Here is an 18373-nt window from a genome sequence, read left to right as displayed (position 1 = left end):
AGCTCCCGGAGAACTGGCTGCCTGGGCGCAAGGCGCGGGGGGCTGGGGGAGCCTCGCTTATGAAGTTTTTAATCACATAAAGAGAAAATCTTTTCAATTTTTACTCTAAAATCATATGAAAATAAAGTTGATTATATACCTAACTTTGACTTTTCTTCTATGGTATATTAAACTATAAAATCAATTATCCTCTGTAAGATATACTTTACCTTAAAATGTAAATGCACTGTTCCATTAAAAGGAAAAATTTTGCCATTGTAAATGCTTATTTTTGCTCTATATTTTGGATTCTAAAGTTATACACACACATTTGTGTGTGTGCGACCTCAAAAACACTCAAATTATCTTTATGAATCTTTCTAGAATTTGGAGCCCTGTCATGTTTCAACAGACTGTCTCCTGAAAACAATCTTTATAGGCTTTCTTTCACCACATAAAATTCTCAGTAATAAATCCATGTATCTACAAAGCCACATATCCTGATCTTTTTAGAAAAAATGTAGGTGCAAACAGAGTGAAGAACTGAGCAAAGGACCACTGAACCGAACAACTGGTCTGTACTACTCCACAATGTCATTTTCATGGAAGGCACTATTACGAAAGACAAAGAAAAGCTGGAAAACTACTCCAGGTTATAAGAAAAAAATAAATGTGATAACTGTGCAATATGTGATTCTGGATTAGACAACTGGTAAAATTTTAATACGGATTATATATTAGGTAACAGTAATAAAAATGTTATTTCCTGAACTTGATTATACTGTGGTTAAGTAGGAGATAACTGAATATTTTGGAGTGATAGATCATGATTGTCTATAACTTTCTTTCAAATGGTTCATCATCGTCATAATGGTGGAGGAGGAAGACAGTATTAGACACAGATAAAGCAGATGTAACATTGACAAGGGGTAAAACTGGACAATGGGCATACAAGTGTTCAGACCAACTTTGTAACTAGTTGGTATATTTGATAGGTTTTAATAAATGTCAAGTTGAACTAGAAGAGAAAAATTTTCATTATGAGGAAGAAAATACTACTTTCTCAGAGTTGGCTAGAAAGCAATTAACAAAGAAAAAGACGAGCTAGTGTTCAGTCAGTAGATTATTTTATTTTCTTCTCCCTGGTCATGGTTTTTTTTTTTTTTTTTTTTTTGGTTTTTCTCCGGTACTGGGAACCGAACTCATGACCTTGCGCTTGCCAGGCAGGCGCTTTGCCACTGAGCTAAATCCCCAGCCCCTCCCTGGTCTTTTGTACAATCAAGCTACTAACATTCCCTTGCTAAAAACTATTTTCTTTCTTCTTTTTTTTTTCTGGCAGTGCTATTGGTTGGACTCAGTGACTTGGGACTTAGGCATGCTGGGCAAGAATTCTACCATTAAGCTATACCCCTAGCCCAGTCTTTCTGAGGGCTCTTTCACATGATTAAAAATTCTGTTATAAAACATGCTTTTCTGAAAAAATTTTTTGTTGTTGTTTTTTTGACACAGGGTCTGGCTATGTAGTTCAGGCTGGCCTTGAATTCAACAGCTACCACTCTTAGCTAAAACTCTTTTTTTAAAATTGAAATGCTTAATCATTTATCTCTCCTTACTGATAACTAACAGTAAGATTCCAAATGACAGAAAACATTGTTAGTAAATGTATCACCAGTTATCAAAAACCAGAAGCCTAGACTTGTGCTTGTTCTACAAATTAATGAAATTTTAAAGAGAGAGGTACAGCATTAAATGAGGCTTTTCTGATACAATTTTGTACTTCTCATCCTTGCTTTAAAATTCTTGCTGGGTGTGGTGGCCACACCTGTAATCCCAGCCCTTGGGAGGCTGAGGCAGGGAGACTGTTGCAAGTTCAAGGCCAGCCTGGGCTACATAGAGGTTTAAGGCCAACCTGAACTACATCACAAGACTCTGCCTCTAAATAAATACATTTAAAAAAACCAACTCTCTTGATAAGTACTGCTTCCACCTCCCAAAGTCATTGTTTACTGCAAATGCAGGCATTGTTTGTCAGCTAAAGTTCATTACTTCTCACTTCCATAATTGTTGATCCCCACCCTCTAAACTGATAGCTATTACGCTTCATACTGACTGTCATGTCTTCCTTCAAAAAGCAAGTGTGCAGCCAGGGCCAAGGGGATGAAGGGGACTTATAGGTGCTATTACTGTTCTGCTTCTTCACCTTCATAATGGCCATAAAAATGTGTTCAGAACATAACTCAAAAGTTACGTGCTTAGCTGTGTATGGTAGCACATGCCTATCATCCCAGTTATTTGGGTAGCTAAGGCAGGAAGATAGTAAATTTGAAGCTGGCTGGCATAATTTAAAAGACCTTATCTCAAAATAATAAAAAAAAATTTTAAAGGGCTGGGGATGTAGCTCAGTGGTAGAGCACTTGCCTACCATGTTCAAGGCATGTAAGGGGGTGGGATTAAACTTTGTTAAAGTTTGTGATTTTTATCTCAATGTTATAATTCAATAAGAAATCTGTTAATTTAAAAATGTTCTTCCTGGAATTCTTTCCCTTACTGATTTACAGTTTCTGATTATTCTTCAACTCTTCATCTATGGTCTTGGCTTGGCACACATTGTTGTATTACCCACAGGTTGCTATTACTATAGTCCTATTTGTGGATACACTGGTTTTATTCCTAGTTAGTTCATGAACTCTAAGAAAATAGCAACAATGTAAAACTGCCCAAACGGACACTACACCAAATGAGAATTAACGACTGGACATATGCTAGATACACATGAAATAAACTTCGGGATGGTTAGTGTAATTTTCTGCTGCCATTTTTAATGCGGTAAGAACTTAAGAGTTCTGTAAGATATAAGATCTGAACTCTACACTGGTTTTAATTTATAATTTTTCTAACATGTTCACTTAGGAATGCTGAAGTACTTGTTTTATAATGACCTTGAAGCTTTCCAGACCAAACATATATTTCCATAAAAAACAATACCCAGTAGGTAATCATTTTCCCTCTGTATTTTTGCAGAGACAAAGCTATTTAAAAATAGTTATAATAAAATAGGCATGGTGGTGCACACCTGTAATCCCAGCACTCGGGAGGCTGATGCAGGAGGAGTGCCATGAGTTGAAGGCCAAACTGGGCTATACAGCAAGTTCAAGGCCAGCGTAAACTAAATAGTGAGACCCTGTCGCAAAAAAAAAAAAAAAAAAAAAAGCTATAATTCCTACCTGGGAGACTTCCTTGTTCATAATGAATTCCCAAAACAGATCTGGTCAAATCTAGTGCTCCAGGTGGTAGCTTCCAGGGAATGGGGTAATGATATTTTCCAGAGATGGTTCTAGTCTCTTCACTCTCTCCTTGTGTAAGGCCAATTATACAAACAACTAAAAACAAGAAGAAAAAATAAAAGCAAAAAGGAGGTTAGATTGTCATTTTATTCTCCATGAAATCATAATGGCCAGAAATGCAAGGAAAGGAAAGAAAATGCAACTTTTAAGGCCAAATGGAAAAAAAATTTCTCAAACACAACAGAGATCTGACTTGACAAATGAAGTCCTTTCTGGTGATTCCTATTTGAGACAACTTGCTGCTTAAGTAATACATAATTATATTTTTTGCCCTTCCTTTTTTTCACTTTATATGTCTTTTAAAGATTGTTTCTGGCTGTACTTTCTTATTATCTAAAAATTCTGACTTTTCACATTTTCAGTTATCATTTAATTCTTTTACTTATTTAATAGTCACCCTACATGTTACATGAAGTTACAATATTTTAAATTATTTAATATGGTACCTTAAGATTTTATTGAAAAAGTTCACACATTTTTATATTAATGATAAAGTTACTTGAGCTCTGGGTTCCAGTAATGATGGACTCTTTTGCACTGGACCAACTTGAGCACAGATAATAATTATAAATTCTGGTTAAAACATGAAAAACAACTGAAGACACTGGGAAGTTACTAAAGCAGGCATAGACTGTAGGGGATTTGATCACTAGAAGAAAAGGACCATGCTGGGTTGAGATAAATGCTTACAAGACTTTCCCTTGAGTGAACTTTTCCCTATACTTTAAGTGCTGGATGGCTGGAACAAAAGCAGAAAATCAAGGTCTACAGTATTTGATTTTAGGCATTTAGCAGCTCTATATTAGGGCTAACAGAAACCTGGAAAATGATTGACACGATTATCTAGACTACAAATATCAACCTGAGTTTTATTAGTGTTTGAAAGCACTTATTTTTTGTATGTCTTTGTTTATTATTCTGTGGCATTTTAGTGCATGTACCAATTCATACACAGTCATGAGTCACATAACATTTCAAAAAGTGGCAGAGCAGTGAGTGGCAGCAACTCAGCTTCTCCAGGACAAAGTGTCTAGAGTCTGGAAAACAGGTTGGAGAGGAACTGAAATGAGTGGAGGTTATCTGGGAATCAGGGAATGAGGGAACTGATAGAGAAGAAAATATGATTAAGTGACTTAAAAGAAACTGATAACACTGTGGAGAGGAGATTGCACAGGCCACTGGCCTGGCTACTTGCCAGCTGGGAGGCAAAGTGAAGCTAACACAAAAACTGGAGAACTGCATCAGGCCTGAAAGAAGCACCTGCAGTGGGAACCAGCAAGGAAAACATGGCACACTGCTTCCAGAGCAGACTTCCACAATCAACAGTTGGGGAGTGACCTTGATCCAACCACCCATGGCAACTACCCAGGAGCAAGAGCTGTCCAGGAAACCACTGTCTGAACCCGGGTCCCAGAGCAGCCCCGGGGCTGCTTCACACTGCTGAGTTCCCAGTGGACAAGTGGAACCAGGCACAGGGGATTGCCGGCAGGAGCAGCGCACACTGGAGAGGGTGCTGTTGAGAGGCTGGGACTGGAGAGCACAGACCAAGCTCCTGTGGTCAGAGGTCAGGTTCCACCTGAGTTACACAGGATGGGAAGCTCTGGTTGGTGCCGTGTTCTCATTGCAAGCAGAGCTCTATGCCCAGCACAGTTCTGGGGCAGACTGCATCTTAGACTTTCAACAAAAACATCCTAGCTTAGGCTCTTTGCCTTAATTCTAGGCTGAGAGAAAGAGCCATGTGTGTAAAATAATAGATAACTTTTATTATTCTTTATTTGATTGTATTACTTTTTCATTTTTTGATATTCATTTTACTTTGAAAAATTTTTTTATTTTTAAATATTTTTGCTGTTTTCTTCCTACGTACATTCCCCCCCAACTTTCATTCCATTATTTTACCCTTTTTTCTTTTATGAACATGTCTATGTGTACTTCTCCTCCTCTTCCTTTTTTCTCCCAATATAGTTTATAAAGGGTGAAGGAATTCTCCCTTGTTTGTTTATATCCTGCCTACTTTTACTGCATCTCTTTGTCTGACTTCTTTTTCCTGTGCCTTATACATTCTCAGTATTTTTCTTTCCTCTGGCCCCTTGTATTTGTCTCCTTTTAACTGTGTCCCTAATATTTATACTGATCATGAATCTTTTCCCATCCTTATTTCTCACTACCAATTTTATGACGTTTCCCCCGTTATCCCCTTCTAAGTATATAACATACCCTGACCATCATGGGGATCCTTTGTCCCCTATTTGCTCCTTCCAAGATCACAGAGCAGAGCACTTAAAAAAAAAAAATAAAAAACACCTTTTTCTCTTGTTTTTTTTTTTTTTTTTTCTCTTCTTTTACCCCCTCTGGCATTCCCTGATCCCCAGCCTTGTGGGCTTTACATAACTGGTTCCAAAAAATTGCTTTTGAATGTGGTTTTTCACCATTAGAGGAGATACAGCCACCGCTTTTAGTGCACATTAACTGTGGGTCAAACTTGGGCTGTTGAGACACTTACACTGTAATGTGCATTTCTTCTCTAGGCTAAAGGGTGACCCAAGTCAAGGTCTCATGGTTGTTATTTCTCAACTAGCCCTGACAGGAACCACTGTAACGGATTAGCCTGTTACTGCTATAGCTGATTTGATTGCACAGGAATAATCCTGACTCAGTGGACAATTTTGTGCCAGTGAACCTTTCTGACGAATCCACTATCACACCCAGGAAGAGGGACATCTTGATTTATTTAGTAATGTGGGGTCATGGTATGTTCTTTTATGGTGTTTATTACGTTATTTTGTGTATTTGTTCCTTCATTGGCTCTTATTTAATAGATGTCTAGATTCCCTCATCTCAGATTCCTATCTAATTTCTTCATCTCAAACACCGGAGACAATATTATTAACATATTTCTTTATTCTTTTTCCAAACAGGCAAATGCCTCCTCCAGTTTTTAAACTCCCCACACTTAACTCCCTCAGGCACTTCTATCTTCTCTACTGTTATTCCTTGAACCTCCCCATTCTAAGCCTTCAACTCTTCCATATCTCAGCAAGTTCTGAGGACCACATACCTTTCCTCAATCACAGCATAAACCCCCATTCTCCCATATCTTGCCCTTGGCCCCACAAAATATCCTCTGAAAACTAGCAATACTAACCCTTCATTCAACTCAGCTGAAAGTACTTCAATAAAATCAGACCCCACATGATCTTTTATTTTCCTCTACCACTATTCCCCCTTCAGCCTCCCCCTTAATGTCTAATACACCACATCCAAGCACCTCCCCTTCTCTCCACCCCACCTCATCTACTTCATTGCAGAACAACCACAAATAATAAACTGTCATAGTGTGAACAGAGAACAGAAAAAGGGGGAAAGTCTAACTGCAAGGACTATCATATAGAAGTGGTGTAAGATTGAATCTGTGAGTGCTGCTATAAAAATAAGTAATTCTTTGGGCAAAACATAGGAACAGAGTCCAAATCACTTAAGGTGAATAACAGAAGAAGTAAATACTAGCACTGAACACATGAAGCCAAAAATTATGCACAGGGAGACAACATCCTACTAAAAATCCCCCTATAAGCCACAAACTCTCCTCACTTCTCTTGTCCCCAACCTGTAGTAACCTCTCCAAAAAAGGAGGGGAAAAAGAGGAGGGACACACATAATTTTAAAATAAGTATAGATGCACATAGGAGAACGGGGAAGCAAGGAAACAGAAGATTGGTAACTCCCCGCAACTCTCCCAAGGCAGAGCAAGGGGCCACAAAAGCAGAAGAAAATAAATACCAGGTAGCAGAAATCTATGAAAAGTTCATAAAGGGATGAAGAAAATAGATGAGTTCAAAGAAGAAATGAACCAAAAACTCACAGTAACTTTACTCAGTAGGCTCATAGTGAATTTTGGGGAACAGGTAAACAACCTGGACGAACTAATGGAAACAGTTCAAATAGCTATGCAATCCTCAAAAAGATGTCAGACAGAAATAACTGAAATAAAAACAACTGAACAGAATTCATACATAGCAGAAATGACCAATGTGAAGACAGAATGTTTGATATTGAGGGCAAAACAGTGAATTATGATAAAGAGCTCAGAGAAGCCCCCCGCTAAAAAACAAAAAAGAAAGAACAAGAGAAGACTATCCAGTAGCTACTAGATGACAAGAAGATGACCAACCTAAGATTAATCAGAGTTTGACAAAAACTAGAAGATAGCACAGACAGGTGGATTCATTAACATGCTTACAGAAATCATGGAAGAAAACTTCCCAAATATAAGAAGAGTTTAAAATTCAAGTAAGCAATGCTTATAGCACACCAAACAATTATGATGAAAAAAGAAGCTCACCAAGGCAGGTCCTTATTAAATTACCAGCTATCTAGCAAAAAACCCCAGAATTTTAGAAGCAGACAGAGAAAAACAAAAAGTCACATATAAAGTTAACCAATTAGAATACAGCAGACTTCTCAACATAAACCCTAAAGGCCAGAAGAGTATGGAATGAAGTATTTTAAGCCCTAAGAGTAAATAACTTCCAATCCTGATTAATTTACTCAACAAGGTTACCTTTCAAAACAGACAAAGAAATAAAATATTTCCATGAAAAAGACCACCTATTTTCATAAAACAAAAACTGCTGAAATTAAAAGATCAAATAAACACTAACACAATCATAGTAGGGGATTTAACACTACACTTTCACAAAGAGACAGATTAACTAAACAACAAACCAATAAAGAAATTTCAACTGAACCACATCCTTAAATACATGGACTTAATGGATATACAGTATACAGAGTAATCTATCCGTTTACAACAAAGTATACGCGGTACTTTTTCCACAACACATCACATACTAGCCCACAAAACCTGCTTAAGTACATATAAAAGAATAGAAATTACCCTATGCATACTCAGACCACTGTGCAATGAAAATAAAAATCAATGACAGAAGAAATTTTGGAAAAGGCAAAAGCTCCTGGAAAATTAACAATATACTTCTGAATAACCAACGGGTTACAGAAGACATCAAAGAATAAATTTAAAAATTTCTGGAAGATACTAATGGTACAACTTGTAGAAACCCTGAGACACATGAAAGCAGTTCTAAGAGGAAAATTCATCACAATTAATGCTAACATTAGAAAAACAGAGTAAGTACACAGCCTTATGAGAAATCTTAAGATATGTGAGAAACAACAAACCAGCCTCAAGCTGAAATTAAGGGGGGAAATTATACAGAGTAGAAACCAATAAAATTGAGACTAAAAGAAAAAAAATCAATGAATCAAAGAGTTGGTTCTTTTGAAAGAATAAATGAAATAGGTAAGTCCCTAGCCATTCATACCAACAGAAAGTGAGGAAAAGCATCAATGCAATTAGAAATAAAAATGTGAAATCACAACAGATATTATTGAAATTCAGAAGATAGTAACTACTTTGAAAAATTATATTCCAAAAAATTAGCAAATTCTGAAGAAATGTACAGATTTCCAGACACATATACAAAACCTAACCTAACCCAAGAAGACATAAATATACTTAACAATTCAATAACAAGCAATGAAATTGACACAGTAATAAAGAATCAATCAACTAAGGAAAGCCCAGAAGCTGATGAATTCACTGTTGAATTCTACAAAATCTTTAAGGGTGTTATATCACCAATACTCCTCAAGCTCTTCAAAGAAATTCAAAGGGATGGAGTGCTCCCAAATTCATTTATGGAAGCCAGTAGTATCTTGATCCCAGAACTGGATAAAGACCCAAGTAAAAAAGAAAAGTACAAGCCAGTCTCCTTAATGAACATAGATACAAAAATTCTCAACAAGAAATTGGCAAATAGAATGCAGCACATTATCAAAAAGATCATACATCATGATCAAGTAGGTTTCACCTCAGAGATGCAAGGATGGTTCAACAAATGTAAATCAATAAATATAATACATCACATAAACAGAAAGAAGGTCAAAAACTGTATGATCATATCAGTAGATGCAAAAAAGGCTTCTGATGAAATCCATCTCTTTATGATAAAATACCTAAAGAAAACAGGTATAGAAGGACCATACCTGAATATAATAGAAGCTATATATGACAGACCAGTAACCAGCATCATACTAAATAGGGGAAAACTAAAAGCTTTGCCCTTAAAATCAAGAACAAGACAAGGATGTCCACTATCACCTCTTCTATTCAACACAGGACTTTGTGGAGGGTGGCTGAAGCTGGAAATCAATTACAGGTGTGGGGCTAAAGCAAAGCCAGCCCCAAGAACATGGAGTGCCCAAGGAGAGCCACATGAACAAGCTGTTCCAGCTCCAAGAATGAGGTGCCTAAGGTGAGCCAGGCAAACAAGTTGTGAGGCAGAGTGTTTTCAATTAACATCAACCCCCTGCACCCCGGAGTGTCTAAATAAATGTGCTGCAGTCATTGGGAGGTTCTTTCTCTCCCATCAGAGAGGAGGCTCCACCTGACCTCAGCTTTCTGCATCTTGACTCTTGTTTTTCTTCATCCTCCACCATGCCCTATCTAGAATTTCAAGAGCTGTGCTGGATGCAGCAGTACTTGATACATTAGCGAGAGCAATCCAGCAAGAGAAAGAAATACAAGAGATATATATAGTGTTATGGCTTGTTTTCAGATGTCCCCCCAAAGCCTCATATGGTCATAGGTGTGGCTTTTTCAGAGGTAGCTGGATCTAGAGTGTGTGATGCTGGAATCGATTCATACTGCAGTGCAAGGCTCAAGGGCACTAGGATTAAGGTTGTGAGTACTACATGCCCTGAGTAGCCTGGACAAGATACAAGGGGCAAAGAGATGCTCTTAAAGTTCCTCCCTTGTTGCTTTGCTATCTTCTGCCTGCCATGAATATTTTTCCTCTATGAGGTCTGTCTGCCATGCCACACTGCCTTGGAGCCAGCTGATTAGTGACTGAAACTTCTACAAACTGTGAGCCAAATAAACCTTTTCCCCTTTAACTTTGGGTGTTGGGTATTTTGTCTCAGAAATGAGAAAAGTAAGTAAGACATACAGGAAGAATTCAAATTCTTATTTGATGATGATGTGACACTCTACATTGAAGACCCAAAGAACTCCACCAAAAGAACTTTTAGAATTAATAATGAATTTTAGCAATGTAGTAGGATACAAGGTCAACACACAAAAATCATTAACATTTGCAGACAACAGAAATGAACTGGATGAGAAGTAAATTATGACAGTACCATTCATAGAAGCTTCAAGAAAAATGAAATACCTAGGAATTAACCTAACCAACGAAGTGAAAAACCTCTACAAAGAAAACTACAGTACTCTGAAAAAGGAGATTGAAGAGGAGATCAAAATAGGAAACAATGTCCCAGCTCCTGGATAGGTAGAATCAACACTGTCAAAATGGCCACACTCCCAAAACTATTATACATATTCAGTACAGTCCCAATCAAAATACCAACAGCATACTTTACAGGACTACAGCAAACAATCCTAAGATTTGTATGGAACTAGAACAGACTAGAATAGCAAAAGCAATTTTGGGCAGTAAGAGCAAAGCAAGAGGCATAGCAATACCTGACTTCAAGCTTTACAACAAAGTAACAGTAATAAAAACAGCACGGTATGAGAACAAAAAGGAGATATGTAGACTAATGGGACAGAATTGAGGATACAGAAACTTTCCTAGACACATTCAGCTATTTGATCTTCAACAAAGAGGTCAAAAGTGTATGTTGGAGTAAAGATAACCTATTCAACAACTGGTGCTGGGAAAACTGTGCTTAGAAAATTCAAACTGGACACTTTTCTCTCACCATAGACTAGATTAAAATCAAAATGTATAAAAAAATCTAAACACTGAAAAAGAAACATTAAAATTACTGGAAGATAAAATAGGTAAAACATGTGAAGACACACATGTATGAAAATATTTTCCAAAGAGAACCTCAATAGCACAAGAAATAACAGCAAGAATCAACAAGTGTAATTATATCAGACTAAAAAGCTTCTGTACAACAAAGAATTAATTAGTAGACTGCAGAGACAACCTATAGAATTGAAAAAAATTTTCAGACACAAGACCAATATCTATACTATAATTTTTTATGTTCTGATCAATTGTGCATCCTTGTATCTGGTGGTCTGAGCAACTGATTTGAAGGTAACAACATGCAATGGAATTACAATGGTGAACTCCTAACCATCTTGTCTAGTGAAACTCTGTATTATTTCTACTGTTTTATCGAAGAATTATTTTCTTATTTCCTATAATGGTTTGAGCAATCTCATTCTTACATCTGGTTATCTGAGCAATGTAGCTGAGGATAGTGATATGTAATGTAACAACCACTGTTGATTTGTATTATTTTGTCTTGAGACTCTCCATCACTTTGAATGTTCTTGCTTTGATTTGTTTATGCTTGTGATACTGGTATGCTGCTGCTGTTCTATCTCATTTACTACTCTCTTTATAATTAAAAAAATATACTATATGAAGAGCTCAAAAAAATTAAACCACCTAAAATTAAAGATCTAGTAAAAAAATGGGCAGGACAAATGAACAGACACTCACAGAGGAAGAAATAGAAATGGTCAACAAATATATGAAAAAATGCTCAACATCTCTGGCCATCAGAGAAATGCAAATTAAAACAATGCTAATACTCCGTTTTATGCCAGAAAGAATGGTAATCATTAAGAAAACAGTAACAAATGCTGGTGAGGCTATGGTGAAAAAGAACTCTCTTAAGGGAAAGAAGGAAAAATTTTGTATGTATGTATATACAGGATAGATAACATGGTTGTTCTTCTATCTGCTGTTTCTATGCTGAAAGAAACTGTCAATGAGTCTTTGGTTGACCAGTATTGCATGTCTATATCTGTTTTCATGAGAAGCCACTTTGAAGATATCAATATGTAATACAACCACCATTGTTAATTCCCTACCACTTTGTTTGGAACTCTGTATTGTCTGTATTGTGCTTGTGATATGTTGTAAAATGTTGTATGTCTGTTAATGTTTCCCTCCTTTTATCCTTAAAATAAAAAAAAAAAAAAAAAAAAGAAAAAGAACTCTCTTCATTGTTGGTGGGAATGTGAAACTAGTACAACCATTATGGAAATCAGTATGGAGAGTTCTCAAAAAACTAAAATAGAAATTCCATATGACTCAGTGGTCCCCCTGCTAGGTATCTTCCCCAAAGAGCTTAAGCCATCATACAGTGGAATACTACTCTGCCATAAAGAAGGATAAACTTGAGGCATTTCTAGGTAAATGGATGCACCTAGAGACAACACTCTTTAGTGAAATAAATTGGACACACATGTTTAAATATTGTTTCTCTCATATGAGAAAATGGAAGTATAAATAAGGATAAAAATGTATAATAGATATTATGAAAGAGGAAGAAAATGTTCAAATGGAAAGGGAACCACAGGAAGGGCGGGGAGGAAAGGAAGGAAGGAAGGAAAAAAGAAAAAAAGAATAGAAGAAAAAACTGAAATAAAGCTTTTGTTAACAAGGAAGGGAAGAAGGGGTTGAAGGGAGGGGAGGGGAAGGGAAAAAATGAAGAATCAAGATATATCATATATAGGTACAAATGCCCTATGATGAATGTTATCATTATGTATATCTAAAATGTACCAATAAAATCAATTAAATATAAATAAATAAATAAGAAAAATCTAGAAACTAGTCTGAGAAAAGTGGTATATTGAATATGGGGAAACAATGAAGTAATAATATTGATTTCTTATAACAACTAAGGTAGGAAGACAATGGAATGATATTTATTTCAACTTGCTAAGAGGAAACCTATCCATTTGTAATTCTACCTCAGCAAAAATAATCTTCCAAACTGAAGACAAAATTAATACAGTTTAAGATAACCAAGCATTGATAGAATGAATCTGCTGCAGAATGGATATGTAAGAAATGCTGAAGGAACCTTTTTTTTAGGTTAATGGGAAATGATGCTACCTAGAAGATCAGGTCTACAAAAAAGAAGTCAAAGCACCAAAAATTGTAAGAGAAGAATTTAAAAAGGACTACGTATTTTTTATTCTCTTAATTTCTTTACAAGAAAAGTGAAACGTAAAATGTAACATTGTATTATGAAGTTTACAACATCAAATGTTAATTATAATAATATAACAAAACATGAGAAAGTAAAAGTAGAATACTATCTCATGTTACATTTTACATGAAGTATAATTTTAACTACAAATAAAGATATAATTTATAGATACATAATTCTAGAGCTACCGCTTAAAATATTTTAAAAGTAGTACTTAAAAGGTCATACAGAATTTAAAATACAAAAAAATCATGGCTAAAATATTAGCTAAGTGATTTTTTTTAGCATTCCACTAAAAAAAACTAGTTAATTCAAGAGAAGGCAAGAAAAGTAGAAAAAGATCAAAGAACAAATGGCACCTTAAACCCAAACCATACCAATAATCACTTTAAATACAAATTGATGAAACATTACAATCACCCGGAGATCATGATGTGAAGCAAAATAAACCAGACTCAGACAAGTATCACATGTTTTCCCTACTATATGGAACCTAAAAAAAGTGACAAGAAAGAAGGGAAGGGAAACTATTATTGGACAAGAGGAAGGGAAGAAGGGGGAGGGCAAGAGGGTACAATGGGGTATTAGGGGGCAGGAATATGTTCTAAATAAATTATACACATTGAAATCCGCAAAACGTGAAACCAGCGGGGAGAGGTGCAGGGCGGGAGGGAGGAAATGATTAAAGTATCTTATGTGCATGTACAAATCTGTCATAAGGAAACCTACTGATCTGTATAACCAATATGCACTAATAAAAAAGTATGGGGAATAATCATTTTAATTAAAAGGCAAAGATGGCCAGGTTAGAGGAAACTCCAATTATATGCTACCAAGAAGAAGAAGAATTTAAATATCACCAGGCATGGTGATGCACACCTATAATCCCAGCACTCAGGAGGCTGTGGCAGGAGGACTGCTGTGAGTTTGAGGCCAACCTGAGCTACATAGAGAGTTCAAGCCCAGCCTAAACTGCAGAAGAAGACTCTGTCTCAAAAAGAAAAAAAGGGAAGAGTTTAAATATAAAGATTTAAATAGGTTCAAAGTTTAGAAAATAAAAATAAAAAGGATACATTGTACAAGTAGCAAACATTAAAAAAATCCCCAAATATTAGCAAAAGTAGACTTCAGGACTTGGAATGTAACCAAAGATTAAAAAGGAAAGTTTCATAATGATAAAAGAGCCAATTCTTCACATAGACATAATCATAAATGCTTGTGCATATAATATCAACTTCAAAATAAATGAATCAAAATTGACATTAACTTAAAATATACACAGAAAAATCCATATTTGTAGTTGGTAATTCTGATACCCTTCACTCAATAATTTACTAGAACTAGCAAAGTATTAGGCAAGAAATCTTTGCCTATACCTATGTCTTTAAGAGTTCTGCCTATTCTCTCTTCCAGCAGAGTTAGTGTTTCTGTTTTAATATTTAAGTCTGTGATCCATTTCAATTTTAGTTTAGTGCATGATGAAATAGACATGGATCTAGTTTTAGTCTTTGGCATGTGGAAAGCCAGTTTTTCCAGCTCCATTTATTAAAGAGGCTATCTTTCTTCCAGTGAACATGTTTAGCTCCTTTGTCAAAGATGAGGTGGCTAAGCGTGTTTGGAGTTGTTTCTGCATCTTCTAATCTGTTCCACTGATCTATTTTTTTTTTTTTTTTGGCCAGCACCATGCTGTTTTTATCATAGTAGCTTTGTAGTATAATTTCAAGTCAGGAATAGTAATGCCCCTGCTTTTCCTTTGTTGCTGAGAACTGTTTTTGCTATTCTAGGTCTCTTCTGTTTCCAAATGAATTTCAGAAATGTTTTCTCTAGTTCTATGAGGTATGCTAATGGTATTCTGATTGGGATTGCATTAAATCTGTATTACAATTTTGGGAAGATGGCCATTTTTATTATGTTGGTTTTTCCTATTCATAACACAGGAAATAATACAAAGGATCAATAACTGGGATCTTATCCTATTAAAAAGCTTTTGAACAGCAAAATAAACCACCAACAGAATGAAAAGGCAATCCACAGAGTGGGGAAAAATTTTAGCAGTTGTCCTTCAGACAAAGGACTTACATCTAGACAATATAAAGAATTGAAAAAGAAATCAGGACCCTCCCAAATTTAAAGACCCAATCCAAAAATGGGCATCTGAGATGAATACACACTTCTCAGATGAATACAAACAATAAATAAATATATTTAAAAAAATGTTCAACATCACTGGTTATTAGAGAGATGCAAATTAAAACAACACTGAGATCCCATCTCACTCCAGAAAGAATGGCTATTATCAAGAAATAAACCAGTAACAAAGGCTGGTGGGGCTGTGGAGAAAAACAAAACCTTCTCACTGTTGATGGGAGTGTAGACTAGTGCAACCACTATGGAAATCAGTATAGAGATTCCTAAAAAAACTAGGAGTAGAGGTGCTATTCAACCCAGCTATTTCCTTTCTGGATATCTTCTCAGAAGAATTAAAAATATCATACCACAGTGATATATGCACACCCATATATATAGCAGCACAGTTTGTAATAGCTAAATCTTGGAAACAACACAAATGCCCATCAACAGAAGAATGGATAAAGAAGATGCATTTTTAAAAAAATATAATGGAACACTACTCTGCCATAAAGAAGGATAAATTTGAGACATTACTAGGTAAATGGATGCAACCTGAGACCATACTCTTAAGTGAAATAAATGGGACTCACATGTGTAAAGATTGCATTGTCTCCCTAGTGTGAGAAACTGAAAGAGTAAATAAGAATAAAAATGTAGGATAGATAAAATGTAGAATAGATATTGTGAAAGGGGAAGAAATTGTTCAAAAGGAAAGAACTAGGGTGGGGGAAGAGGGTAAGGAAGGAAAGGAAAAGGAACAAAAATGATTAAAGAAAGGATAAAATGGAAACAAAGCTTTGCAGATAGGGAGGGGAAGAGGGGTTGAAGGGAGGAGAGGAGGTTGGGGGCAAAAAGGAGGAATCAAAATATATCATGTATGGGTACAAATTCCCTATGATGAATATTATCATTATGTATATCTAAAATGTGCCAATAAACTTATTGAAAAATCAGCAAGAATATATAAGACTCACACAACACTGATAATTAGCCTGTTCTTACTGACATTCAGAAAAATTACACTCTATGTCTAGCAAATATACATTCTTTTTCAGTGTACAAGAAATATTATTCAAGATAGATAATGTGGTAAACCATTTTTTAAAAATACAATCCATTTCTGGAGAATGAAATCTTATATGACATGTTCTCTTGTTACTATGTAATTAAATTAAAAACCACTAATATAAATATATCTAGCGAAGTTCCAAATAGGCAGAAGTTAAATGGCTTACCTCCAAATAATCTATAATCAAAGAAGGAAGTATGGGGGTAATTGGAAAATATTGGAAGCCGAAATAAAGTGAAAATATGACACATCAAAATTTGTTCAATAATCTAAAATTGTATGTATACTTTTTTGCAGTGCTGGGGATCAAGCCCAGGTCTTGCATGAGTATTCCATCAGAAAGCTATATCCCCAGTCCTCATATTTACACTTTATTCTTTTATTTTTAAAAAGTTTGTCACTACACATACAAGCTAAAAATAATAAATATACCTGAAAAATAGTGGAATAAAAATGAGCCATTAGAAAAACTAAGGCTAAAAGTTGCCTTTGAAAATACAAAAAAAAAAAAAAAATTTGATAAAACTTGGAAAAAGGTTACCAGTATCAGAAATGGAAGAAAAGATATCACCACAGCTCCTGTAATGTTCTGAATAATATATAAATCAATTCAATAACTGAGATAAAATGAAAAATCTCTCACAAATACAAATTACCATCATAAGCACATACATAAAAATTCTATATATTAAGTTAGTTTGTAATTTAAAAACTCCAGAGGCAAAACACTTCACAAATGAGTTCTATCAAATATTTAAGCATGTAATAATAGCAATCATACGTGCTTTCAGGAAAACAGAAGAGGGATACTTCCTGAATTATTTTATTAGGTAAGCGGATCCTAATCACAAACATATCACTAGAAAATGATCTTCATGAATACAGATGCAAAATAGCAAAATAAGCCATATATAACAAACATAATATACTACAATCAAGTGTCATATATTCAAGAGATGTGAAGTTGATTTAAAATTAAATCAATGTGACTTATCACAGTAATAAACATTTTAAAAATAAGAACACCCAAATAGATGCAAAGTATCTGAGAAAATTCAGTATCCACTCATAAAAATTTCACCAAGCTAAGAATGAAATGTAACTTCTTCAATCTGATAAGAACAATCAATATAAAACCTTTAGCTGGTATTTTATTTAACATTAAAATATTGAAATTCACCTAATATTGAGAACAAAGCAAGAATGTTTACTCTTACATATCTACTCATCACTGTATCAGATGTACTGGAGGTCCTACTTAGGACTAGTAGGGCAAGAAAAAAAGTTTGGGAAGAAAGAACCAAAATTATCTTTGTCTATTTAAAAATGATTTCTGTACATAGTTCTACAGAATGAAAAAAACAATGATTAGAATTAGTAAGTGAATTTGGCAAGGTAAATTTATAAGACTAAAAAAAAAACCAATTGTTAATATACAACTGCATAAAAGAAATGGAAAATAAGATTTAATTTATAACAGTAACAAAAACCTACTCAGAAAATAACAAAAGATATAGGAGGCCAATATACTTAAAACTATAAAACTTTTCTGAAAGAAAACTAAAACATACAAACAAAAAAGTCATAAACTATGTTGAGTTGAAAGACTGAACCGTACTAAGATGTTAATTCTCTCTGAAGTTCATATATTCAAAAATAAAATTAGAGGTTTACTTTACACATATATAATGTAATACTATCAGTAGGTACAAACTTTTTGTTTTTTAAATGTATTTGTAATAAGTTTTTATTTTAAAAATTTTTTTTATTTTAAAAATAAAAGGAG

General features: G+C 35.0%; 1 protein-coding gene across 5 annotated transcripts in view; it reads right to left on the bottom strand.

Moving 5' to 3' along the window:
- The window catches only part of Ncoa1 (nuclear receptor coactivator 1), a 215808-nt gene that overhangs the window by 111186 nt on the left and 86249 nt on the right, over positions 1-18373 (bottom strand). For 4 of the 5 annotated variants that reach the window (XM_005400388.2, XM_005400389.2, XM_005400391.2 and 1 more), the window contains exon 3: positions 3204-3359. The exons of the other annotated variant lie outside the window; for it this stretch is intronic. The gene's annotated coding sequence lies outside the window, so the exon portion shown is untranslated. The remainder of the gene's footprint in view (positions 1-3203; positions 3360-18373) is intronic. 5 annotated transcript variants of the gene reach the window in all.

This window comes from Chinchilla lanigera, unplaced genomic scaffold, assembly GCF_000276665.1.
Source record: "Chinchilla lanigera isolate Chin_1 unplaced genomic scaffold, ChiLan1.0 scaffold00068, whole genome shotgun sequence".
Lineage (NCBI taxonomy): Eukaryota > Metazoa > Chordata > Mammalia > Rodentia > Chinchillidae > Chinchilla > Chinchilla lanigera.
The sequence above is the reverse complement of the archived record's forward strand: the minus strand, read 5'-3'. Positions and strand labels throughout refer to the sequence as shown.